Consider the following 27,590-nt stretch of genomic DNA (forward strand, 5'->3'; position numbering starts at 1 on the left):
ACGGATAGGAGGATGAGAAAGATAAGATAAAAGAGGTAGCAAAGGAAGGTGAAAGAAGAATGTATGGGTAAGCATGAGGGATGGGGCAAAGGGAGAGAAGGAAGAGTTGGCGGGATGGGCGGATGTAGGAGTATGCATGCAAGAATCAACTGGCTGTGGAAAGGAACGGAATGGGAGAGCAGAGAAGAGAAGGAGTGCAGTGGGAAAGAAAAAGCATACAGGAAATGGAAGAGGGATGAAGATTTAAAAATGCATGGGGAAGGGAGAGAGGTTGGGAGGGAATCTGAGAGATGGAATGAGAAACATAAGGCATGACAGCGCAATAGAAATGGAATATAGGGGAGCAAATGAAAGGGTGAGAGTGGGAGGGAAGAAGTAAGAAAAGGCAGAGGAAAATGGGAGGAGCAGAGAGCAGAAGAGGGACAAGAGACTGAAATCGAGGAATGAATAAAGAGAGAGATTGATAGGAAAAGGAGAGAGGTGATTGCAAAGGATATGCATGTAATAGGAAGAGACAGAGAAAAAAATATTAGCGATGGGGTGAGGTTAATAAAGGTTGGGGCAGTTGGAGGGGAAAGAGTGTAGGGTAGTATCGACAGAGTGTGGGGCAAAAGATGATGTGGATGGGAAGTGAGAACAGGAAAAAAAGGAGGTGAGGAATGGAAGTGGAGGGAGTGTGGAATGTTTCTAGAAAGGGTTTAGCACAGGGAGACAAAGCAATGAATAGAGGGCCAGGAAGGAGGAAAATGGGATGGAACATTGGAGGTGTGTAGGTTTGGGAGGGTGGGAAGCAGAGGTGAGAGGGAAAGATAAATAAAAGGAGCAAATAGAAGAAAAGAGAAGGGAGAATGGCAGAAATTAGAGGAGACAGTTGGGCCAGTCGAAAGGGAGAGAAGGAACAAGAAAAGACTATGGAATGGGGCGCGGGTAGGGAGAGTGAAATGGGACGAGGTCGATGGAGATGGAAAGATGGGAGGAACAAGAAGGATGGAGTAAAGGGGTAGACGAAAATAAAGGATGTCAAGCTGCATGAAAAGTTAGCTGAAGGGGGAGGAGGGAGGGGAGCACAATAGAGCAAGCAGGAGACGGGAGGCAACAGAGTGGGGAAGGAAGGTGAACAGAATTAGAAAAGGAAAAGTAGAGGGAAGAAGTAGGTGGGATTGGAAGAGGGGCTAGGTCTGGAGAAAAAGAATGGAGTATGGAGTGGAAAACGAGTAGAAAACGGGATGATTTTTAGGACCTAGTGTGGGAAAATGGATGATATGAAGCTCTGAGAAGTCGGAATATGATACTGAAGGTGTTAGAGATTGGAAGAAGAAAGTGGAATTCCGAAAGAATGAAAATTGGACTGAAGGATACATTTAAGGTTAGTTTTGGGTGGGAGGATACTGATGCCTGGGTGGGGATGGCGATTTCAAGTGTAAGGGGAAATGGTGGTTTCAAGTCAGTTTTCGGTTTTGCTATCTGTTCGGGTTTCAGGTTGTTTCGTTTGGTTTATTGACTCACCTTAGCCCCCCATACCCTCCACGTCAATGTGCTCCTCATTTCTGGAGCCTGGTCTGCCCATGAAGTCTCCAGCTCCAGCAGCGATCCTTACCTGGCCGGAGCCCGACTCTTCAATGCAGCGGTCACCTGGTTACCAGGCTTCCCCATGAGGGACACGTCATAATGAGGAGCTTATCAGCTGTCATCAGGATGACATCAGAGAACAGTGGAAGATACCATAGGCTTCATAAGTATTTAGTGGGCGGCGCAAGTCTTGGTCAAGGTACTGAATTAGTCTGTCCAGGAACATGAAAAGGCCTCATTGCCACCGAGATGCTGTGTCAGCAGCTGTGCACTTTTTTCTGAACTAAAATGGAGCCATTCTCGGTTCAGGCTAACTTTTCTCCACATCCACAGGGCCTGATTACATCAGAGTGCAGACCCTGTGACGCACTGTGTTCCCCATCTCTTGCTGCTGAGAAGGATGGCTATTTTTAAATGACTGACTTTTTTTTTCTTCTGAGAATCTGTTTAAAATCGATAGTTTAATATGGCACATTCCACCATTCCTCCGCGTGTAGCTTCTCCAATTAATGAATATATGTAAGGGTTCTCCGGGTACCACCCCGCAGCTCTGCGTTTGTAACCCCAATTCTAAAAGAGATTGTGTGGAAAATGTATAAAATGTAGATTTAAAAAAAAGGATTAATATAAAAAAAATACTCAAAGCAAAAGGGAACAGAGGGAATAAGTATTACAAGTTACATTAAATAAAAGGGGAAACGGGCAAAGCCAACCGCATACTTTGGACAATTCCGTTTATTCTAGAGCGCCGTTCACAGGAAAGATCAATGCGTTTGCAAGAAAAACTGAACAACATTTTGATTGCAGCCACAACCGTGAATATACTATGCTGTCTGGATAGCAGGTACAGCGTTATAGTCGGGGTTACTAGAATTATGCGGCTGCATTGTTTTCCGTATTATTACGGGTTTACCGCATTTCCCCTGCAAACCACCACCGGCTTTCTAATTTGCAGATGTCACCAAACAAATGTTTGCAGCTCATACGGATCAACATTTTCTAAACAAGGGTTAACTGGTCACCTTTCAGTTGACGATGGCTGCAATCGAGTGTTAAACTCGTACTAATGAGGTGCGACTTTGCTCATACTTCGGTATCTCTGGTACTGCCATTGCTACCTCTAATCGCGGGTAATCTTTTTTGTTTTTGGAAAAAAAAACAATAGCACATATCAGGCCACAGGGCCCTGGAATGCTTCACAACAGAACCAGATTGCATTACACTTCTTTGCTTTTAGGCACAGCCAGATGACGCGATTTGCCCAAGTTCACAGGGTCTTATTTTACATTGAGCATGTTACCGCATGATTTGGCGGGACGGTGCACTCCGAAATACTGCTCTGTCCAGCGAATAACATGTGCGTGCAAAAAGGCTGCTATGATGAAACAGGTCCACATGACAACCAGTCAAACCCTGGCGCATAGCCATACTCATTACATGAATGCCTCACTATCCATTACTGTAATCTGCAACCTACCCTACTTCATTCCCTTAAAGACCACCCCAAAAAAAACAGCTAAGTGCATCTCACCTCCCCATTCCCTGCATCTATAAAGTTAATCCAAATTCTTTAAAATCTAACTCTTTAACTTTCTGGTGGCTAAAATGCCAACTTTGCCAACTCTTTTTAGCCCCCACTCACAGGCAGCTGCTTCACCCACCTCATAATGCAATGTAAAGCATCCTGCAAAACCGCCACCCAGGAAACCGCCTTTTAGAAGTTGTTTTTCTGCTCCACACCTCCCCTTTATTCTCTACAACTGTTAATTATGCTACCACATCTTCACCCCAAAGCTTTCACCAACGAATCACGCACCTGTGGTTAAGTATAAATTCATGCCGCTCCTGAGACGCTACACAAATGACGGCCATGGCCCACAGTACAGAAACAAACGTCATGGCGCACGTCCCGAATCGAATGGCCAATCACTGCATGACTTCACATGCTGAAGTCACAGTGATTGGCCATATGCAGTGCAGTGAGGCAGTGTGCCACCACATTGGATTGCCACGGTGGGACCAGCCAATCCTGGCGCCTAGGGGGGCACGCTGCTGCTCGCCCTGGGCCGCCTTTGAAACCCCGGGGCTGTAAAAGCAGCACCCCCTTGGACCCTCTACTGTCAGGTTAGCAGCGCGCATGCTCAGGCCAGGTGCAAGCCTGGAATCCTCATGCGCAGTACTGCTGCTGCTGGCCTGCAGACTATCACAGCCCCATCCCCTGCCCACTCTCTGCTGTCTCCAGATTCAATCGGGTGTATCCCGGATTGAAGCGCTGCACTGCGGCGCTTTATAATAATGTTTGTTTGCAGGCAATTCACCAAAAAAAATTAGGTGCGTCCAGGGCAGCTTAGTGGGGCTACGCCCCTACGCCCTAATGGACGCACCGCTGCTGGCCTCTCATACCATTCAAGATTACCAAACAAAGAGGCAGGCGCTGGAGACAGAAGGCAGGAAACAGGAGTTTATTCCGACGGAGCAGAACACGTCAAATCAGACAACAGGGTATCTTCTCGAGGTGCTCTAAACGCATCCTTGAGGCCTGGCCTCTTATACACAGGTTTATTGCTTTATTACATGAAACACATTCTTGTCAATACTTTGATGTACGAAAAGACATCCTCGGAATCCTCACTTTGGTCCTGTTCCCACACACATTTACAGTAGAAGTCCCCACTCCGGTCACAGTAGGTGATGACTATCGCACACCAGGACATTCCGTCGATTCCCGGAATGTGTGTCTGATCGGATCTCATGGGGTGGGGGGGGCTTTGATCAGTCAGAGATCCTTTGAATCGGGGCAGCTGCTTACCGTAAGGGGGCCAATAAATGGTGTCCGCAGGGCCAGGTGGCGCCCTGGGAACGGGCAGGACGATTGGGCACAGGGGAAAGGGGGTTCAACAAAGGATGGGGAGGTGTTGGCTGGGAGCGGAATGCATTTCCGAGGCAGAGTCGCGCTGGAGGGGAGTTTTATGGTTCAGGTATGAGAGAGCGGGGGCTATGAGCGCGCGGGGATGCTTGCGAGGTCAGAGGGAGAGACGCGCTGGCTAGCGGCGCTGGGCAGGGAGACCATGGTTTTCAAAATGGCTGCCACTTACGCGCACGAAGGGGCCTAAAAAGGGACAAGATGGTGTGGCCAATGTTTCATGATTTTCACTTTACGCTCAACAGTGGCTATGGTGAACATATATGAACGCCGCTTATGTATACCAATTTTAGTCATTTTCCACAGCACAGCTTCTTGAGCTCCACCATGTACACTTCCAGATCCACATCCACTTTTGGTTGGACAACTGGCTACGTAACTTCATCAACATTACCCTCTCTTCCAGTGTTCCTAAGTCCTCATATTCTTTCCTCCATCCTCTGTTCAGACAAAATTCTGGGTATAAATGTTGACTTTGTACTTTCTTTCATTCCACAAGTTAACGGTGCAGCCATAATCATAATGTAGCTCTGTTTACTTTGCAGAATTCTCCTACAACTCCACCACGACCAAGGGGGTGGAGCTGATATGAACCATTGGAATGACAAGGTTTGCCCACTGCAATATTACTAACACACATGTCTCTATAATGCTCATCACCAGGTTGTCCAGGATACAGTACTTGGCATCCAAACTGTGTCACACTAAGCATGACAATATCTAAATTGTCTCCAAAGTTCTCAACACGCTCCCATTTTACACAAGGAATTTGCTCAAACTTTCCTGCACCATCCATAAAAGTTACACCTGGTGAGCCTGGTGCAGGATTATTCCTAAACTGCAAACCTACATTCAGAATCTGCCAGCTTCAGCAACCAACTGTAATTTAAAAGAGAAGGAATCATGGTGACAAATCCCCATGGTTCAGAGTCACAAAGAGTTTGCCGGGACTTACTCTTGCAGTACTCCTGAATCCCAGGAGTAAACTAAAAGTAAGCTGGGACACTTCTGACTTACTCTTGAAATTCATGGGTGAGCCAGGAGCACCGCAAGAGCATGTCACGTACCCACACACCAATCTTTGTGAATCACGCCTCGTGGACGTACCAGGCCCCAAACTCTACAACACCTTGTACCGTAACTTGAGAACGGAACAATCACACACAGTTTCGGAAACTCCTAAAAACTGAGAGTTCCAGTACAGCTGTCAACCGAACTTTGATCAGTTCCGGTGTTGTGACTGCAACATATTTGTCCATTACAGGTTTCCTATCCGGATTGGACTACAAAGTACTGACAAGTGGTACATCGCACTTAATAAAACTATTAAATAAGGTTTCTTTATGAACTACCACTATATGGCTCTGGTGACAAGTCACTAGAACTTCACATTTCCAATACTGAAGCACAGCATATGTTATGGGTTTTACATGCATTTTTGTTAGGGTTCCCATTAAAGTCCGTCATTCGTAGGCACTGCCTCATTTCCACATGTCTTTAACCCACATGTCTTTAACTGGTGTCTTGGCACTGGGGTGAAATCAAAGAGACCTCAGTGAGCGCCAGTGGTTTAATAGGCTTAATAGGTAAATTAATTCAGTAGGGTAAAAATCTGACTCCATCCCGCGAGACATCTGGCTGCAGTTTCTTCCTTCTGCACAGGCACGTGACTCTTTCCGGAGGAAATGTGAGCTAAGGATAAAAAAAAAAGTAGCCGAATTCCGAAGCGAAAAACAAACCCTGTTCTGAGCTGGAAACTTCAAATCTCCAACTTCTCACGGCGCCGGACTTAGGACACGACGGAGACCGACAGAGGGAGCGGAGAGAGCCTACACTGGACGCCTCCCCCGACACAGTCCCCTCTCTCGCCAGAGACAGAGGTGAGTTTACCCAACTCCCTTCCCCGCACACTCCTTCCTCTGCATTAAAGAAACCACCGGCACAGGCCTTCTTCCGCGTTAGGAAAGCGGCAGTATTCCTTACTCAAGCGCCCAAACCCCTTCCTCACTAACCCAAACCACCCCACTGAGTGAAAAAGCCCGTCTTTTACCCCGAAACAAAATTGACAAAAAAAGATGCACGCAGTGCTGCAAATGGGAAAATATACTGTGTGGAATCCCACTGCCTCGGTGTCAAGGGGTGGGACCAGAAAGGGTGGAGTTTCGAGGGGCGGAGTCATGAGGAGCGAAGTCTGACAGTCAATCGACACATTTGTTTAAAGCTGCTCCAAAAATATTGGACACATGTAATAGCAAGTAAATATGTTCTGTTGTGTCCTACTTCATTAGTTACCAAACAGACTGCATTTTGAAATATTTCACAGGTTAGAGCGGATGCTGTGTAGATCTGTGTGTACATACCAGTGCAGGACAGAGACTTTTTAAGACTTGGGCAAAGTGGGCAATAGCCTGGAGCTCCAACCTTCCAAAGGACCCTTAGGAAAGTAAAGTACCCTTCTCTCTATATCATCTCTATTTGTACATCTCAAACTCTTTACCTCTCCTTCTGACTGTCTTTCTTTGCTCAGTATCAACTTAAGTTTGTTTACCCCCCACCCCGCAAGACATATTTCAACTGGTTTCATGTGACCTTGTTTCTGAAAGATAATTTGGTTGATATCACGAAGGATTGAATTAGCAGAAAAAGGTTAATAACATATCAAGTTGTTCCAAACAGGTGCCACCAAAATATGTTTTGCCTGGAGCCCCCAAAAATCCCTAAAATGACACTAGTGCAGGAAATGAGGGGTATCATGCCGGATCCCAGTTCCAGCAGCTGTTTCTGTGTCGGATCTGGGGTTCGGCTGACCCTGTCTAATAAGCTGAATTTGTCCTGGTGTAATTTACCGCCACCATGACACATAGCCAAGTTTTCACCTGGTTATGTGTGACATTTCCATGTTTACAGTGCCCCTATGAGTGGCATTTCCATGCCATGTGCATCACACTTTATAATGAGCAGATAACCTGACACTGAGACTCTGCCTGTGGTATTTCCATCCCCATATTATCCTCAAAATGCAGGAAATTCTGATGATGGATTCTCCTGCAAATTTAGCTCTTCCTTAAAGAGTCTGATTACTATATCAGCAGCCACCTGCTACAAATACATCCCTGAAGGCCATCTGCCACCATGATTACCTGCCCAGTAAAATCTTCTGATTGGTCCTCTTTCTTACAGGCCTTAAATCCTACATCACACACTTAAGAATTACCCAAACATTTGCTTCATTTCTCCTTTTCTAATTCTGAAATATCTGCACAGTTAGTTTACAGACATTTCAATTTTGTTCTGTGATAGAAAAAAAGTACAGCCTTCCTCAAGCACACGTCCAATATCCAGCATGATCGTCATATAAATCCTCTAATTTTGAAGTCAGAGAAAGCAAAGTTAACACCAAGCTCCCTAGAAGACCTAGCCTTACATGTGACCTCTGTCTTTGAATGCACAGCAAATGTGACAAGATAGGAACACGTTTTAAAAGCCTGCTTAGAGAAATCCAGTACTGGTGGAAGAATACAGTAAATAGATATAGGCAAAAGAAGGGATAATTTCAAGCTGGACAGCCAAAAACAAATAGAACAACAAATAAAGTAATTGTGAGTTCCAAACCACAAAGCCAATGGACAGAATGCATTCACAGAGAAGCTTTCCAAATGTCCCCCAAGATGTTGTTAGCAAACCAGGTGGCTGTGCTGTCTGGTAGGCTGTGACCTAAATAAATCACTCTTTCAAGCTGACCCTAGAGCTCAGCTGACAGACATGCATGATTAATTTGGACCTTGAAGTTATGCAGAGAATTTTATTGTATGCGTTAATCCAACACAAGATGCAAGGTACTTCATAGAGCTGTGGACACAATGCAGCAGTACCCAGATGTTGTCTGCTTTCTGTTAGGAGTAGCAAACTGCAAGGGTGTCTTTCTTATTACTCCTTCGAGCGTTGCCCAAACAAAGGCCTGATTTTAAGAGCATCAAACCTCCTTTCGTTCAAGTATCATCCTGGCTGTAAGCCATCTCCAGCCTAACACATAAATGGAAGGCAACAAAAGTACACAGCTTATTCCTTCACAAGTTCTTTTTAAGAAACTATGATTTGGAGGTCGTTTTTTGACTTTGTTCAAGGCCCTTTTGTAAGAGATGGCATGCACTGTGAGAATGCCAGATGTAAGTGTGTGAATAAGTAATTTCACAAGGAACTATTGAAATGGCAGTTACTAATTAATTTTTTTATTTAATTATTTCATAGCACTACTCATGCCAATGGAGTGTGTCAGAGCCCTTTACATTACACACACACACACAGAAAATAACCACCCATGTGTCAATCAATGTACAGGCAATGTTACAGGCAATGTTACATAAGATCATGAGAGTAATAAGGTGCAGGAGTCACATATTGTCCATGCTGGTACACATTTTATGTTTAGAGTACATGGTCAGGAGAAATGCAGTCAGGTTTTAAAATATCACACAGTGATTGGTGCTGTCTGTACTAATAAGACTTTATTACTACATAAAGGAACCCTCCTTATGCATACTCAGAATAACAAAAGATTGAGGAAAAAACAATAAGGATTTAAGCCAAGAACTTGCAGTTTGCATGCGGCTCCTTGATGTCGGTTTATATCTCACTGTGCTAATTAGGACTGCAACGTATGAACTGGAATGTAACAAAAGTATCTTTGTTTCCCAATTATTTATCTACATAAAATACAAAACTGTCTTCTGCATGTTACAAAATGTTACAAAATGTGTTTTGCAGCAGGCACATAAACCTACATTCTACTTTATAAGTCAAAGCTGTGACTGGACAAATCACAGAACTCTTCTGGAACTGCATTAACCAGCCGAGTTATTTTACCATTATTATAATTCCCAGAAAATTGCTGGCTACACAAAGGTCTCTGTAGCAATGTCTCTCCCTATTTTAAAATACAGCCTCTTTGTGACTAATTAAGTAAACTAGAGCACATTTACTGTCACATTTGTCCTTGTTGCCAGTTTAACATTTAAAAAAAAATGTATGTTAATTGTCAGACTCCGCTTTTCATGACTACGCACCCATTCTTCTATCACGCCTTCACCCCTTGAATTACGGGTTCCCAGAGTAAATGTTTTTCAAATTTCAGCACTGTACTGAGGAATTTCTAGGGTATAGTGACTGACAACTCTGGTGGTTAAAAGTGATTGTTAATCATATAGACATTTAAATAGTGCATGCATATCCCCTACCTACAGAGCTTGGAAAGCTCAAAAACATTCTTCAAATAATAGTTTAGTGCTGGCACATGTAAAGTGGAAATCTGAGTGTTTTTGATTTCTCTGTAGCACTGACAACAAGCCTTGGCATAGCCCATAGGTCTCTCCTTTGGTACCTTATATGTGTTTAGCCAGAGCGATTGCTTTGCCAATGTGTTAAAGCTATGTTGTAGAGCATTGTGGCTGCTGTGCAGCATGTTGAAAAGTTATAATAAAAAAGTGTTCTGAGTATTTTTGCTACCTTATATATAACTAAGAAGACAAGCGAGTGAAGGTTGGAAAATAGTACCTGAATTACAACACGAGCAGCTGACGTACACTAGGGGAGAATCAACAGATGCCAGAGTCAGAGGACAGACTGAGGTGGTGCTAAGTGATACTGAGGTGGTGGTGTGCTGGAGTGGCGGCGATGCTGAGGTAGTGGTGCTGCACTGATGCTCAGGTGGTGCTGAGTGATCCCGAGTTGGTGCAGTGCTGAGGTGATGCTGCACTGATGCCGAAGTGGGTGCTGTGTTGGTGCAGAGGTGGGCCTGCGCTGTTGCCATGGTGGTCCACTAATGAGGAGGTGGTGCTAATGCTGAGGCACAAGGAAGGAGAGTGAGAAGAGCAGCAGGAGTTAGAAGGAAGGAGAGTGAGGAGAAAAACAGCGTGAGGCACAATGCCGAAGATAGAGAAGGAGAAGAGCAGTGTGAGGCACAAGGATGGAAAGTGAGGGTGAGAAGAGCAGCGTGAGGTACAAGGACAGAGTGAGGAGAAGAGCAGCGCAAGGCACAAGGAAGGAGAGTGAGGAGGAGAAGAGCAGCACAAGGCACAAGGAAGGAGAGTGAGGAGGAGAAGAGCAGCGTGAGGCACAAGGAAGAAGAGTGAGGAAAAGAACTGCATGAGGCACAAGGAAAGAAAGTGAGAAGAGCAGCGCAAGGAACAAGGAAGGAGGGTGAAGAGAAGAACAGAGTGAGGCACCAGGAAGGAGAATGAGGAGAAGCGCTGTGTGAGGAACAAGGAGGGAAAATGAGAAGAGCAGCGCGCGACACAAGGAAGGAGAGTAAGGAGAAGAGCAGCGCGAGGCACAAGGAAGGAGAGTGAGGAGAAGAGCAGTGTGAGGCACAAGGAAGGACAGTGACGAGGAGAAGAGCAGCGCGAGGCACAAGGAAGGAGAGTGAGGAAGAGAGCAACATGAAGCACAAGGAAGGAGAGTGAGGAGGAAAAGAGCAGCGTGAGGCACAATGAAGCGGAGTGAGGAGAAGAGCATTGTTAAGCACAATGAAGGAGAGTGAGGATAAGAGCAGCGTGAGGTACTAGGAAGGAGAGTGAGCAGAAGAGCAGCTCGTGGCACAAGAACAGAGAGTGAGAAGAGCAACTTGAGGCACAAAGGCAGAGAGTGATGAGTAGAGCAGTGTGAGGAACAAAGAAGGAGAGAGGAGAAGATCAGCATGAGGCACAAGGACAGAGAGTGACGAATAGAGCAGCGTGAGGCACAAGGACAGAGAGTGAGAAGAAGAACAGCGTGAGGCACAAGGATGAAGAGTGAGGAGAAGAGCACCGTGAGGCAGAAGAAAGGAGAGTGAGGAGAAGAGCATCAACGAACAGGACTTTAGTTGTGATCATTTTTATTCCGATCTCGCTTTTGGTTTTGAGCACTAGGCATCTATTCACCACTTAAAACACAGGCACATATCCTAAAAATATACATATGATATGACGATGGGTGTGCATGACTCGGCGGTAGTAAGATCTTATGCTGCCAACAAATCCACACATGCTGCAATGTTGAAAACGAAATATGGTGCAGAATGTTTCAGTTTAAAAAAACGGCAAAGTACATTTTCGCTTGATTCCTTGGAATCTTTAGGAAACTTGATACGTATATATATATATATATATATATATATATATATATGAAAGCTCACTCCCTCCCGGTCCCGAGAGGAAAATAAAGACAGCACACACGGGAATTCTTTTCGATGGCAACTTTTACTCGCACAGACGCGTTTCGGAAGCTGCGCTTCCTTCCTCAATGTTAGTTACACCGTAGTGCGCGATTTGGCGCCATTTATTTTCAAATCACACAAACGACCTGTATTGGCAAACACAGAGAGAGGACTGACGCGTGTGCGCCATCTTGCTAATGCGTATAATCCCGCTAAAGCATACTGATAATTAAACAATACTATTTCATTCAGTAATTGCTAAGCTTCATAATTATTAAAAAGCCTCTCGAATTTGCAACGAGGATTTAATTAGTAATATTGCCGTGGATCGGCAGGTCTCCTCTCATTAATGCACTGGGAATTGGATTGTAGATCTTGCCGTGGATCGGCCTGAGGCAACACAAAGGTTGCCATTTAAATTTCCAATAACCCCATACAATCATTTTTGCCAGTCAATGTCGGATGTTAAATTTTAAAATATTAATAAAGTTGCAAAATATTCCACAATAATCCTGAAAAAACAAAAGAAGTAAGTACGTAGTACATTGTATAACAGGACACTCATCATCCTGTAGTTCAAAACACTCAGTGGTGATCAGTTTCAGAAAGACACTATTTACAAAAAACCATTACCATGTGGCTGTTATTACTTTCATATTTACACTGGAGATACTGTGTGGCATTATTATCTTTTAACTCCCTAGGTGTACAGTCAATTCCTCCCCACAGTTTAATCCCCAGGGGGCTTTGGTTTGGCAGTCTATGATGTATCGGGATTCTAATCTGCGAAGTTTTTGCAGTTTATCCCCTCCCCTGTTATTGTCAGAAATCGCATCAAGGCAAAAGTACTGTAACAGATTCCTATCACTCTTATGTTTGATCGAAAAATGTCTGGCGACAGGGTATGTGAAATCTCTGTTTACTATGGCCCGCATATGCTCCAAAATGCGCAATTTCACGGGGTTTATAGTACTGCCTATGTACCTAAGCCCACAGGGGCAGAGAAGGCAATAGACTGCAAAAGGGGAGGTGCATGTAAGGAACTGATTAATTCTCTTCTTCTTTTTTGTACCACGACCCATGATTTCATAAGAATAGACCCTCTTACTGTTGGCACAGGCTTTGCACCGGCCACAAGGAAAGTAGCCTTTGGCATCTTTCAAATTGCTCGTGCGTGTAGGGACAGGTGACAGATGACTATGTACCAAGGTATCCCTCAGCGAACGTGCCCTTTTAAAGGTAATTAAGGGATTAGCAGGTATATCACTCCCTATTATGCTGTCCTTTTGCAAAATGTGCCAGTGTCTTTTTAGGATACTCCTCAATTGTTGGCAATCTTTGGAGTAAGGTGTAATCATCCTAAATGTTTCTATGTCAGTAGAAGGTTTATGCTTCTTGACAAACAAAGTCTGTCTGGGTTGTGTCCTTACTCTATCCAGGGTGTTCTGTAACAGTTGCCTACTATAACCCCTCGCCTCAAATCTGTCATTACTTTCCTGCGCAGCCAATTCGAAATCATCATTAGTGGAACAGTTACGCTTTAACCGTAGAAGCTCTCCATAAGGTATGCTCTTGATGAGCTTCTGAGGATGGTTAGATGACGCATGTAGCGTACTGTTTCCCGCTGTCGGCTTTCTATAGAGGGAAGTTTGAATACTGTTATTAATCACCTCCATTCTCAAGTCTAGGTACACCGCATCGCTTGCGCTTACATTACCAGTGAAGATTAAATTACAGTTGTTATCATTCAACACTTTTACATATTGCCATGCTGTCTCTACTGAGCCATTCCACACTATGCACAAATCGTCAATGTAACGATACCAGGAGACGATACAATTTGACCACTGCTCTTTCTCAGGCCCCCAGGCTTCCTGCTCCTCCCACCAGCCCACGAATAAATTCGCGTAGCTGGGGGCGAAGCAGGAACCCATGGCAGTGCCCGACAGCTGTCTAAACAAATCATCCTGAAAGAGAAAGATGTTATTCTGAAGACAAAATGCAACTAATTCCATCAACATAGCATTATGTTGGGCATATTTCAGCTGTCTCTTCCCTAGGAAGTACTGGATCGCCTTCATTCCCTGTGCATGCTCAATGCTAGTGTAGAGACTGGTAATGTCGAGAGTCAAAAGGCAATATCCTGGTTGCCAAGCAATTGCTTCAATTTTCTCAATAAAATCGGCAGTGTCTCGAATGTAAGACTTGAGGCCCAACACCATTTCAAATAAGAAATGATCTAAAAATTTAGATAGATTCTCAGTGAGGCTGCCCATGGATGAAATAATGGGACGCCCAGGTGGTTTCTCCATCCTCTTGTGAACTTTGGGCAGGTAGTAGAAAGTGGGGGTGACAGGATGTGTAGTTTTCAAAAAAAGATATTCTTCTGTCTCCAGCATCTGTTTATCATGCCACTTTTTCAGCAGTCCGTGCAAAGTTGTGATGCTGGACTCATATCTTTGCTTTGTAGTCAACTCGTAACAAGAACCATCCTGCAATTGTCGCATAGCTTCCTGGACATAATCTTCGCGCGACAGAATGACCACGTTGCCTCCTTTGTCTGAAGGTTTACAGACTATTGATGTATCATCGGCCAGTGTTTTTATCGCATTGCGCTGTGATTCAGTTAAATTGTCACGGTGTCCACCGGGTTTTCTATGTATGCGCATTCTTCTCAGATCACGAATCACCAACTCAGAGAAAGTGTCGATCATGTCAGTTTGTGTTGGAGTCTTAACAAAACAAACAACCAGTACTGCAGTATGAATTCACAAATGGTCCTATCAAAATAGTGAATTAAACACTAAATAGACCAGACTACTTATTCTGTCTGAAATTAATCTTTATATGTCATCTTTTTTTATATAACACTTTTTACATTTTTTGTATACATATTAACACAAAAGACACAGATTGTAATAATGAATCAATATATAACAAATACAAATTAGCTCACTGTACAACTTTCTCTCTCATACCATTCAAATCACACTCGTACTGCTATTTACACAATATACATACAGTCATCATTAAGATGCATCAGAATTCAAAACAAAATTTTTTGGAATTCAAAACAAAATTGTTTAGAGGAGCGACCTTGGTATAGGTTTTAATTCACTTTTTGTTTGTCATTTCTTCAAAGAAACCTAAGGTCGCGTGAAAAGGGTCTACGCGTTTCAAACACCCAAACTCGGGGGTGTTTTCATCAGGACCGCATATCTGCAAGAATGAAAGGAATTGTGTTTTAAAATCACTAGTAAACGCACCACCTTGTAAGCGCATAGGAAGCCTCAACTTGAGTCTTACCTTAGCCCAATAGTGGCAATAGATGAAAAGGGGCGAGTTTGTGGAACCTGAAATAATCAACAGTCAATATTCAGTGTGTGATGAGGGACCCAAACACTGACGCCATATTCCTTGATCGATCACTTGATTATGCTACACAATCGTACTTACATGTGCACTTTGCATGTATTCTTGGGTGAACGGATTATATATATCTTGAATGAACGAGTTGTATTTTTTTTTTGGACTCTGTGGAGGAATTTTAAAGGAGCGCGCATTAGTTATTTGTCCGCCCGTTCTTGGTGCAGGAAGAGCATTTTTTGGATTCTCAACGTTCAGGACTTACTTGTGCGGCGGACTGTTGCTCAATGGCGTCCTGCCGTCTGTGTGGTGTTCGTACACTGTGGGGAAACAAGCGCGAGGTGTTTTAGTTCTATACCTTCGCCTGTCTGTAAGGCCTCCGTATTGGCATGTTTGGAATTTAGCGATTCTTACCTGGAAATTGTACACTTTTCTCTCCGCCGATTGAATCCGGATCGGTTGTCCTCTGTCAGTCAGGAATCATGAATCACGTGACTTTCCTGGTTTCCTGTGTAGTGTGTGTTATGAGTACACGTGACGCCCCGCTGGTTTCTGGGAGATGTAGTATTGTCTTCCATGCTGATGTAGTTTCTGGGGGATGTAGTTTTCCAAGCTGGTGTGTACATGGGGTATTATTGAGGCGCTCATCTGTGGAAATTGGTCCTGTGTGGGCTCGACAAAATATATTAATTTTCTGTGATTGCAGCATATAATTGCAATGAAAGGCACTGGCAAAGTGGTTGTGGTGCGATCATTCAACGATGGCTGTGTAGTGTAGGGCAACACTCATTAGAAGGACTTCTTAATGGGAATTTACAGCTTATAAATTTCTGAGAGTTCGTTTAACCCGTCAATTGCTGTATTGAATTTTATAATAAGCATAGCTTCTCTCCTCGACAGTTTCTCCTCTATGTCTCCACCTCTGGGGTCCATCTCAATTTTTGATAATACAGTCCATTTTATATCAGACTCGCAATGGTTATGTGATTTCCAATGGTTGACTAGAGGTGCTGTTTCCACATTTTTTTTTTTAATTCTGGACTTGTGTTGTGTAATTCTGCACCTGATCTCTTGGCTGGTCTTACCAATGTAAAGCATGTCACACGGACAGCGTATTCCGTAAATGACATACCGCGATTTACAATTTGTAAATGTGTCATGTTTCCAATTGGTCTGTCTATGTTTGAACAACGATCCTTCTTCTGTTGTTGAACAACAGATACAGGTGCCGCATTTGTGGTGACCTTGCACTGGAGGTAGACTCAACATCGCTCGTAAGCATGGTTGTTTTTTTGTCGGTAAAGTGGCACGCACCAAATGGTTGGCAATATTCTGATCCTTTTTGAACGCAAACAAAGGTTTGTCTTTCAGTGATTCATCCAGGTTTTGAATTAGATGCCAATTTTGGTTTATTACTTTTTTGAAGTTGTTTGAGTTGGGGCAGAAGGTTGATACACAGACCAACCTTTCCATTGGCTTTCTTTCTTTTTTGGTTAATAGATCTTCTCTCGGTGTCCACCAGGCTCTCTTCATGGACCGTCTCAGCAATTTTTTTTGGGTATCCTCTGTCCATTAGATTTTTCGTGAGATGATTTGCATGAAGTTCATATTCATCTCTGAAGACGACGTGTTTGCTGTCTGGACAGGTAGTGAGGAAAAACTGATCAAGTTCCACGAGTGGCTCAACAACAGAACCCAGGAAATCAAATTCAGCATCAAATACTCACAGACAAAACTGGCATTCTTAGATGTGGAGGTGTATCCTGTAGGGAACAAACTAGTAACAACATTATATAAAAAACCAACCGATCGAAACAAAGCCCTACACTTTGACAGCCACCACCCAAGAAATCTAAAAGAAAATCTCCCCTTCGGACAGTATTTACGGATCAGGAGAAACTGTCACTTCAGAGATGAATATGAACTTCATGCAAATCATCTCACGAAAAATCTAATGGACAGAGGATACCCAAAAAAATTGCTGAGACGGTCCATGAAGAGAGCCTGGTGGACACCGAGAGAAGATCTATTAACCAAAAAAGAAAGAAAGCCAATGGAAAGGTTGGTCTGTGTATCAACCTTCTGCCCCAACTCAAACAACTTCAAAAAAGTAATAAACCAAAATTGGCATCTAATTCAAAACCTGGATGAATCACTGAAAGACAAACCTTTGTTTGCGTTCAAAAAGGATCAGAATATTGCCAACCATTTGGTGCGTGCCACTTTACCGACAAAAAAACAACCATGCTTACGAGCGATGTTGAGTCTACCTCCAGTGCAAGGTCACCACAAATGCGGCACCTGTATCTGTTGTTCAACAACAGAAGAAGGATCGTTGTTCAAACATAGACAGACCAATTGGAAACATGACACATTTACAAATTGTAAATCGCGGTATGTCATTTACGGAATACGCTGTCCGTGTGACATGCTTTACATTGGTAAGACCAGCCAAGAGATCAGGTGCAGAATTACACAACACAAGTCCAGAATTAAAAAAAATGTGGAAACAGCACCTCTAGTCAACCATTGGAAATCACATAACCATTGCGAGTCTGATATAAAATGGACTGTATTATCAAAAATTGAGATGGACCCCAGAGGTGGAGACATAGAGGAGAAACTGTCGAGGAGAGAAGCTATGCTTATTATAAAATTCAATACAGCAATTGACGGGTTAAACGAACTCTCAGAAATTTATAAGCTGTAAATTCCCATTAAGAAGTCCTTCTAATGAGTGTTGCCCTACACTACACAGCCATCGTTGAATGATCGCACCACAACCACTTTGCCAGTGCCTTTCATTGCAATTATATGCTGCAATCACAGAAAATTAATATATTTTGTCGAGCCCACACAGGACCAATTTCCACAGATGAGCGCCTCAATAATACCCCATGTACACACTAGCTTGGAAAACTACATCCCCCAGAAACTACATCAGCATGGAAGACAATACTACATCTCCCAGAAACCAGCGGGGCGTCACGTGTACTCATAACACACACTACACAGGAAACCAGGAAAGTCACGTGATTCATGATTCCTGACTGACAGAGGACAACCGATCCGGATTCAATCGGCGGAGAGAAAAGTGTACAATTTCCAGGTAAGAATCGCTAAATTCCAAACATGCCAATACGGAGGCCTTACAGACAGGCGAAGGTATAGAACTAAAACACCTCGCGCTTGTTTCCCCACAGTGTACGAACACCACACAGACGGCAGGACGCCATTGAGCAACAGTCCGCCGCACAAGTAAGTCCTGAACGTTGAGAATCCAAAAAATGCTCTTCCTGCACCAAGAACGGGCGGACAAATAACTAATGCGCGCTCCTTTAAAATTCCTCCACAGAGTCCAAAAAATACAACTCGTTCATTCAAGATATATATAATCCGTTCACCCAAGAATACATGCAAAGTGCACATGTAAGTACGATTGTGTAGCACAATCAAGTGATCGATCAAGGAATATGGCGTCAGTGTTTGGGTCCCTCATCACACACTGAATATTGACTGTTGATTATTTCAGGTTCCACAAACTCGCCCCTTTTCATCTATTGCCACTATTGGGCTAAGGTAAGACTCAAGTTGAGGCTTCCTATGCGCTTACAAGGTGGTGCGTTTACTAGTGATTTTAAAACACAATTCCTTTCATTCTTGCAGATATGCGGTCCTGATGAAAACACCCCCGAGTTTGGGTGTTTGAAACGCGTAGACCCTTTTCACGCGACCTTAGGTTTCTTTGAAGAAATGACAAACAAAAAGTGAATTAAAACCTATACCAAGGTCGCTCCTCTAAACAATTTTGTTTTGAATTCCAAAAAATTTTGTTTTGAATTCTGATGCATCTTAATGATGACTGTATGTATATTGTGTAAATAGCAGTACGAGTGTGATTTGAATGGTATGAGAGAGAAAGTTGTACAGTGAGCTAATTTGTATTTGTTATATATTGATTCATTATTACAATCTGTGTCTTTTGTGTTAATATGTATACAAAAAATGTAAAAAGTGTTATATAAAAAAAGATGACATATAAAGATTAATTTCAGACAGAATAAGTAGTCTGGTCTATTTAGTGTTTAATTCACTATTTTGATAGGACCATTTGTGAATTCATACTGCAGTACTGGTTGTTTGTTTTGTTAAGACTCTTAGTGAGGCTTGACCTTACTGCTTTAGAGCCCGAACCCCTTGTCGGTTTTTTGCTTACTAGCAGATACCTATCTGCGAGGTTGTCCAGCGTCCGATTTATTGAGACTTTTCAAGTGGTTTAGTTGAATATGGTGTATGAATGAGACGTGGGAAGACCACGCTGTGTGGCTGAGGACACAGATTAAACACATCCCAACAGATACATATAATGTCAGAGGATCAAACATTCGCGTATAGTGAAGAGCATATCAAAAAATTACTGGAGGCACCCCCTGTTTTCGCATCAGCTTCCTTGAGTATTACGGCAAAAAACCAAAATGAAACAGACAAACTTCTGAGATTAAGGAAAAAACAAATTAGAACGGACCTTCATGGGCATTTTCTTTTACAACACCTACGAGCCGGGACAATCCCGGGAGGATTACAAGTGAAAAACGTCCCAGTGATCTTCACAGAGGATCCACTGTATAAAAAAGGATACAGCTATATTGAGACCAAGTGTAGCAGAGATCTAATGGTCTTAACAATCGAGACGGCACAGAGACTTTCAGCTGATCAATTAAAGGAAATTGAGACCCTTGAATCTGAAATCAAAGCCAATCAATTTATTACGGACGCAAAATCACTCCTGGAGAAAGTGGAAAAGGAAATACTTGAATTTAAAGACTCAACAATAAATCAAAAAACCAACCAATTTGAAAAGGACAAGCGCAACTTCTCATTGGATAAAGTATATCCGTTCCTTCAACAGGACTATTATTCAAGACCAGAGTCTAGGCGCAATTTAGGTGAATTCCAAGGCAGATCATCAAGAAACTTCATTACTTTTTCAGACACTTCATCGTCAAGTAGTGGGGATAGTAATAGCAACGACAAACGCAGAAACACAAACCAAAGAGGGAATTTTCACCAGCAACCACAACAGCAACCTTTTTTAGGGAGAGGCGAACCACAAACCAGAGGACGACCCAGGTACAACCAACAACCATGGGAAATGTCGACACGTCGACAGAATTACAAGAACTAACAAGGACAGAATTCCAAAATTCCCCAATTGAAAGTACCACATCACCTATTCACAACTTATCTAATAAGATTTTAACAAACAGTGAAATAAGTATTCTGGAGAAAGGTTTGACTTTTGTCCCATCTAAACACACCAACTTTGTGAAATTAAAGACTGAAGCTATTGAATTTTGTCGGAAGATCAAATTAAAAACTTTCTTTGCAAATACACCGATGGATCAAAACCAGGAAACAACTGGCCTAAAGAAAAAATCTATGTTTTGCCCCCCACACAATAAAGTCCCAAAAGAAGTGGTGACCTTTGAAAAAACTATACTCTCTGCAATCAACAATATGGAAAAGAAAAAACAATGGATCAAATACAATATAACGAAATTGGAAAAAATTGCTCTAGACTGCCTTAAGAACGACACGTCTGTAGTAATTAAGCAGGCAGATAAGGGCGGCTCAATAGTAATCTGGGAAAAAGAAAAATATATTTTTGAAGTCATGCGACAGTTAAACGACCAAACCTGCTACAGAAAAATCTCAAAAGACCCTACGATGGAACTAAATAACCAATTACGTGTAATCCTAGAAAAAGGACACGCGGACGGCCTTTTAGGTAAAAAGGAGTTTGAATTCCTACAATGTAAATTTCCAAGGATCCCCCAATTTTATATTTTACCTAAAATTCACAAGGACCAAACAACGCCCCCAGGAAGACCGATAGTCTCGGCTTGTGATTCACTATTGGAACCCATCTCTAAATTTGTGGACCATTTTTTAAAACCGTTTGTACCTGAAGTTAAATCATACCTGCGTGACACTTCTGATTTCATCAACAAATTAGACTCCATCAACTTCAACGAAGGCTCTGACTACTTAGTGACACTAGACGTAACATCATTATACACACAGATACCTCAAATGGAAGGCTTGGAAGTTATAGGTTCCTTTTTGGAGACCAGGGACAAACCAGTAAGAATTCCTACTGACTTCATCCTGGAATTAGCATCATTCGCCTTAAAGAAAAATTATTTTAATTTCAATGGGGATTTCTTTTTTCAAACAGGGGGAGTGGCGATGGGTTGCCCCTTCGCTCCTGAATTGGCTATCCTTTTCATGTCCAAATTTGAAGACAAATTCATTTACGAAGATAACCCTTTTATTGAGTACATTTCACACTGGAGTCGTTTTATAGACGACGTGTTTGCTGTCTGGACAGGTAGTGAGGAAAAACTGATCAAGTTCCACGAGTGGCTCAACAACAGAACCCAGGAAATCAAATTCAGCATCAAATACTCACAGACAAAACTGGCATTCTTAGATGTGGAGGTGTATCCTGTAGGGAACAAACTAGTAACAACATTATATAAAAAACCAACCGATCGAAACAAAGCCCTACACTTTGACAGCCACCACCCAAGAAATCTAAAAGAAAATCTCCCCTTCGGACAGTATTTACGGATCAGGAGAAACTGTCACTTCAGAGATGAATATGAACTTCATGCAAATCATCTCACGAAAAATCTAATGGACAGAGGATACCCAAAAAAAATTGCTGAGACGGTCCATGAAGAGAGCCTGGTGGACACCGAGAGAAGATCTATTAACCAAAAAAGAAAGAAAGCCAATGGAAAGGTTGGTCTGTGTATCAACCTTCTGCCCCAACTCAAACAACTTCAAAAAAGTAATAAACCAAAATTGGCATCTAATTCAAAACCTGGATGAATCACTGAAAGACAAACCTTTGTTTGCGTTCAAAAAGGATCAGAATATTGCCAACCATTTGGTGCGTGCCACTTTACCGACAAAAAAACAACCATGCTTACGAGCGATGTTGAGTCTACCTCCAGTGCAAGGTCACCACAAATGCGGCACCTGTATCTGTTGTTCAACAACAGAAGAAGGATCGTTGTTCAAACATAGACAGACCAATTGGAAACATGACACATTTACAAATTGTAAATCGCGGTATGTCATTTACGGAATACGCTGTCCGTGTGACATGCTTTACATTGGTAAGACCAGCCAAGAGATCAGGTGCAGAATTACACAACACAAGTCCAGAATTAAAAAAAATGTGGAAACAGCACCTCTAGTCAACCATTGGAAATCACATAACCATTGCGAGTCTGATATAAAATGGACTGTATTATCAAAAATTGAGATGGACCCCAGAGGTGGAGACATAGAGGAGAAACTGTCGAGGAGAGAAGCTATGCTTATTATAAAATTCAATACAGCAATTGACGGGTTAAACGAACTCTCAGAAATTTATAAGCTGTAAATTCCCATTAAGAAGTCCTTCTAATGAGTGTTGCCCTACACTACACAGCCATCGTTGAATGATCGCACCACAACCACTTTGCCAGTGCCTTTCATTGCAATTATATGCTGCAATCACAGAAAATTAATATATTTTGTCGAGCCCACACAGGACCAATTTCCACAGATGAGCGCCTCAATAATACCCCATGTACACACTAGCTTGGAAAACTACATCCCCCAGAAACTACATCAGCATGGAAGACAATACTACATCTCCCAGAAACCAGCGGGGCGTCACGTGTACTCATAACACACACTACACAGGAAACCAGGAAAGTCACGTGATTCATGATTCCTGACTGACAGAGGACAACCGATCCGGATTCAATCGGCGGAGAGAAAAGTGTACAATTTCCAGGTAAGAATCGCTAAATTCCAAACATGCCAATACGGAGGCCTTACAGACAGGCGAAGGTATAGAACTAAAACACCTCGCGCTTGTTTCCCCACAGTGTACGAACACCACACAGACGGCAGGACGCCATTGAGCAACAGTCCGCCGCACAAGTAAGTCCTGAACGTTGAGAATCCAAAAAATGCTCTTCCTGCACCAAGAACGGGCGGACAAATAACTAATGCGCGCTCCTTTAAAATTCCTCCACAGAGTCCAAAAAATACAACTCGTTCATTCAAGATATATATAATCCGTTCACCCAAGAATACATGCAAAGTGCACATGTAAGTACGATTGTGTAGCATAATCAAGTGATCGATCAAGGAATATGGCGTCAGTGTTTGGGTCCCTCATCACACACTGAATATTGACTGTTGATTATTTCAGGTTCCACAAACTCGCCCCTTTTCATCTATTGCCACTATTGGGCTAAGGTAAGACTCAAGTTGAGGCTTCCTATGCGCTTACAAGGTGGTGCGTTTACTAGTGATTTTAAAACACAATTCCTTTCATTCTTGCAGATATGCGGTCCTGATGAAAACACCCCCGAGTTTGGGTGTTTGAAACGCGTAGACCCTTTTCACGCGACCTTAGGTTTCTTTGAAGAAATGACAAACAAAAAGTGAATTAAAACCTATACCAAGGTCGCTCCTCTAAACAATTTTGTTTTGAATTCCAAAAAATTTTGTTTTGAATTCTGATGCATCTTAATGATGACTGTATGTATATTGTGTAAATAGCAGTACGAGTGTGATTTGAATGGTATGAGAGAGAAAGTTGTACAGTGAGCTAATTTGTATTTGTTATATATTGATTCATTATTACAATCTGTGTCTTTTGTGTTAATATGTATACAAAAAATGTAAAAAGTGTTATATAAAAAAAGATGACATATAAAGATTAATTTCAGACAGAATAAGTAGTCTGGTCTATTTAGTGTTTAATTCACTATTTTGATAGGACCATTTGTGAATTCATACTGCAGTACTGGTTGTTTGTTTTGTTAAGACTCTTAGTGAGGCTTGACCTTACTGCTTTAGAGCCCGAACCCCTTGTCAGTTTGTGTTGGAGGCACAAATTTTGACTTTAATTTGAGACCGCTGACCGGGGCCTCTTGTTCGACTTCCACAGACCTTAGTCTTTGAGATAAGGTATCAGGTAATGTCGGTAACACACTCCCTGTGTTTTCCAAACGTAGTTCTTCTAATAACTCCAAAGTGGTTAGTTCATTCACTTTCAACAGATCAGTGTCTTTATAGCGTGATCGGATAATTTTAGCTTCATCAGCAGTTGGTTTAATCTTGAAGAATTTATGCAGGCGTAGTCTTCTAACGAATTGAAACAAATCAATTCTGGTCTGAGTATACTCAAGGTTACTATCTGGACAAAAAGTTAATCCCAATTTGAGGACTGACTCCTCTGATGGTGAAAGAATCCTTGTGGAGAGGTTAATGATGGTAAGGTTGTCTGTTGATTCCTCATGCCCTACCATCTTTTTCCCCTTGTGGCTCGCGTCTTGCGTGTACGGGCCCCCACATTCGGCGCCCTTCCTCTTCCTCTGCCTCTTCCGGCCCCCTCGTCTGGTTTTTCTTCGTTTTCTGGGGGTTTGTTCTTTCCCCCCCTCAACCAATTCATTCGGATGACTTGTACCTCCGTCTGAAAAGGGGTGTCTGCGGTTTGTTGCAGGGTTCTGGCTTCGTCCTCCGACTGCTCGCCCTCAGTAACCTCGGATTCGGATGTCTCCACATCCAACGGTGCAGCCGCACCGGCAGCCTTGTTTTTCAATAGGTCCTTCCTTGTCTGGTCGTACTTTTTGGAGAACGTAAGGACTCGACCCATGGCATAGTCCCGTTCGTCCCTGTCAAATTTCTCTTGTTTCCGCATGCGTATTTTCTGCTCATATTTCTCCAGTCGTTTCTTCATCTGGACTCTAAGTTGTTCCTGCTGGTCTTTGTCATCATTGGTCGCTATTTCCGTTTCCATGGTTTCAATTTCTTTGAGGACCTTGTCTCTGTCACTCCAAGCAAATTGTACCAGGATTTCCAACATCCCCTCGCAGGATTTAGCAATATGTGCTGCCCAGGTATCAAGAAGTTTAGGGTCCGGGTGTTCGTATGCGGGGATCGTAAATATCCGCAGCCCTCTTGGCACTCTTTTCACTTCTATATATCCTTGGAGTGATGTGCCCTCCCACCACTTACGAAGCTCCCGCTCGTATAATTTCTCTAATTTACCAAACTGCGTGGCCAGTTGGCTGGGAGCATTGGCTGTTTTAGTCTTAGTTACTGGTTGAGCATTAATGTCAGGATTTTTGTTTTTAAACATTCCTGTCGCCAAGTCACGGCGTTGCGAGATATCAAACATGCTGTTAATCTCAATATTCGGCCCCCACTTCCGGGTTGCCTTGTTCGTTGCACAACAATCAATAAAGATTCCCTACGCTGAAGCCAATACTTGAATAGTGAGAAGTGTCTTTGAAAAAGTTCCAGGAAATGAACAGATTATATCTCGGCTTACCCAATTTCAGTCGGGTGACGCCGAGTGAATTCTGTCCATGTACAAAAGGAGCCTCTAGACCATCTTGTTCCCACGGCAATATTACTAATTAAATCCTCGTTGCAAATTCGAGAGGCTTTTTAATAATTATGAAGCTTAGCAATTACTGAATGAAATAGTATTGTTTAATTATCAGTATGCTTTAGCGGGATTATACGCATTAGCAAGATGGCGCACACGCGTCAGTCCTCTCTCTGTGTTTGCCAATACAGGTCGTTTGTGTGATTTGAAAATAAATGGCGCCAAATCGCGCACTACGGTGTAACTAACATTGAGGAAGGAAGCGCAGCTTCCGAAACGCGTCTGTGCGAGTAAAAGTTGCCATCGAAAAGAATTCCCGTGTGTGCTGTCTTTATTTTCCTCTCGGGACCGGGAGGGAGTGAGCTTTCATATTGAAGCGCGAAGCTCTGACGCGCTTGGACGAGCACCCGCTGTAAGAGTGCACCAGACCTCGGAGCAAAGAGCCTGGATTTAATACATGTGGAGCACCGCCACTGCTTGGAGAGGAGAATCGAGTGGGAACAAGATGGTCTAGAGGCTCCTTTGGTACATGGACAGAATTCACTCGGCGTCACCCGACTGAAATTGGGTAAGCCGAGATATAATCTGTTCATTTCCTGGAACTTTTTCAAAGACACTTCTCACTATTCAAGTATTGGCTTCAGCGTAGGGAATCTTTATTGATTGTTGTGCAACGAACAAGGCAACCCGGAAGTGGGGGCCGAATATTGAGATTAACAGCATGTTTGATATCTCGCAACGCCGTGACTTGGCGACAGGAATGTTTAAAAACAAAAATCCTGACATTAATGCTCAACCAGTAACTAAGACTAAAACAGCCAATGCTCCCAGCCAACTGGCCACGCAGTTTGGTAAATTAGAGAAATTATACGAGCGGGAGCTTCGTAAGTGGTGGGAGGGCACATCACTCCAAGGATATATAGAAGTGAAAAGAGTGCCAAGAGGGCTGCGGATATTTACGATCCCCGCATACGAACACCCGGACCCTAAACTTCTTGATACCTGGGCAGCACATATTGCTAAATCCTGCGAGGGGATGTTGGAAATCCTGGTACAATTTGCTTGGAGTGACAGAGACAAGGTCCTCAAAGAAATTGAAACCATGGAAACGGAAATAGCGACCAATGATGACAAAGACCAGCAGGAACAACTTAGAGTCCAGATGAAGAAACGACTGGAGAAATATGAGCAGAAAATACGCATGCGGAAACAAGAGAAATTTGACAGGGACGAACGGGACTATGCCATTGGTCGAGTCCTTACGTTCTCCAAAAAGTACGACCAGACAAGGAAGGACCTATTGAAAAACAAGGCTGCCGGTGCGGCTGCACCGTTGGATGTGGAGACATCCGAATCCGAGGTTACTGAGGGCGAGCAGTCGGAGGACGAAGCCAGAACCCTGCAACAAACCGCAGACACCCCTTTTCAGACGGAGGTACAAGTCATCCGAATGAATTGGTTGAGGGGGGGAAAGAACAAACCCCCAGAAAACGAAGAAAAACCAGACGAGGGGGCCGGAAGAGGCAGAGGAAGAGGAAGGGCGCCGAATGTGGGGGCCCGTACACGCAAGACGCGAGCCACAAGGGGAAAAAGATGGTAGGGCATGAGGAATCAACAGACAACCTTACCATCATTAACCTCTCCACAAGGATTCTTTCACCATCAGAGGAGTCAGTCCTCAAATTGGGATTAACTTTTTGTCCAGATAGTAACCTTGAGTATACTCAGACCAGAATTGATTTGTTTCAATTCGTTAGAAGACTACGCCTGCATAAATTCTTCAAGATGAAACCAACTGCTGATGAAGCTAAAATTATCCGATCACGCTATAAAGACACTGATCTGTTGAAAGTGAATGAACTAACCACTTTGGAGTTATTAGAAGAACTACGTTTGGAAAACACAGGGAGTGTGTTACCGACATTACCTGATACCTTATCTCAAAGACTAAGGTCTGTGGAAGTCGAACAAGAGGCCCCGGTCAGCGGTCTCAAATTAAAGTCAAAATTTGTGCCTCCAACACAAACTGACATGATCGACACTTTCTCTGAGTTGGTGATTCGTGATCTGAGAAG

The 27,590-nt window shown here is 43.1% G+C and overlaps 1 protein-coding gene across 1 annotated transcript in view; it reads left to right on the forward strand.

Moving 5' to 3' along the window:
• The first annotated feature begins 6,183 nt into the window (after nucleotides 1-6,183).
• PGGHG (protein-glucosylgalactosylhydroxylysine glucosidase) overlaps nucleotides 6,184-27,590 on the forward strand; it is a 305,061-nt gene continuing 283,654 nt past the window's right edge. Inside the window, exon 1 of the mRNA XM_078682845.1 lies at nucleotides 6,184-6,372. The gene's annotated coding sequence lies outside the window, so the exon portion shown is untranslated. The remainder of the gene's footprint in view (nucleotides 6,373-27,590) is intronic.

This window comes from Lissotriton helveticus, chromosome 3_1 (genome assembly GCF_964261635.1).
Source record: "Lissotriton helveticus chromosome 3_1, aLisHel1.1, whole genome shotgun sequence".
Classification (NCBI taxonomy): domain Eukaryota; kingdom Metazoa; phylum Chordata; class Amphibia; order Caudata; family Salamandridae; genus Lissotriton; species Lissotriton helveticus.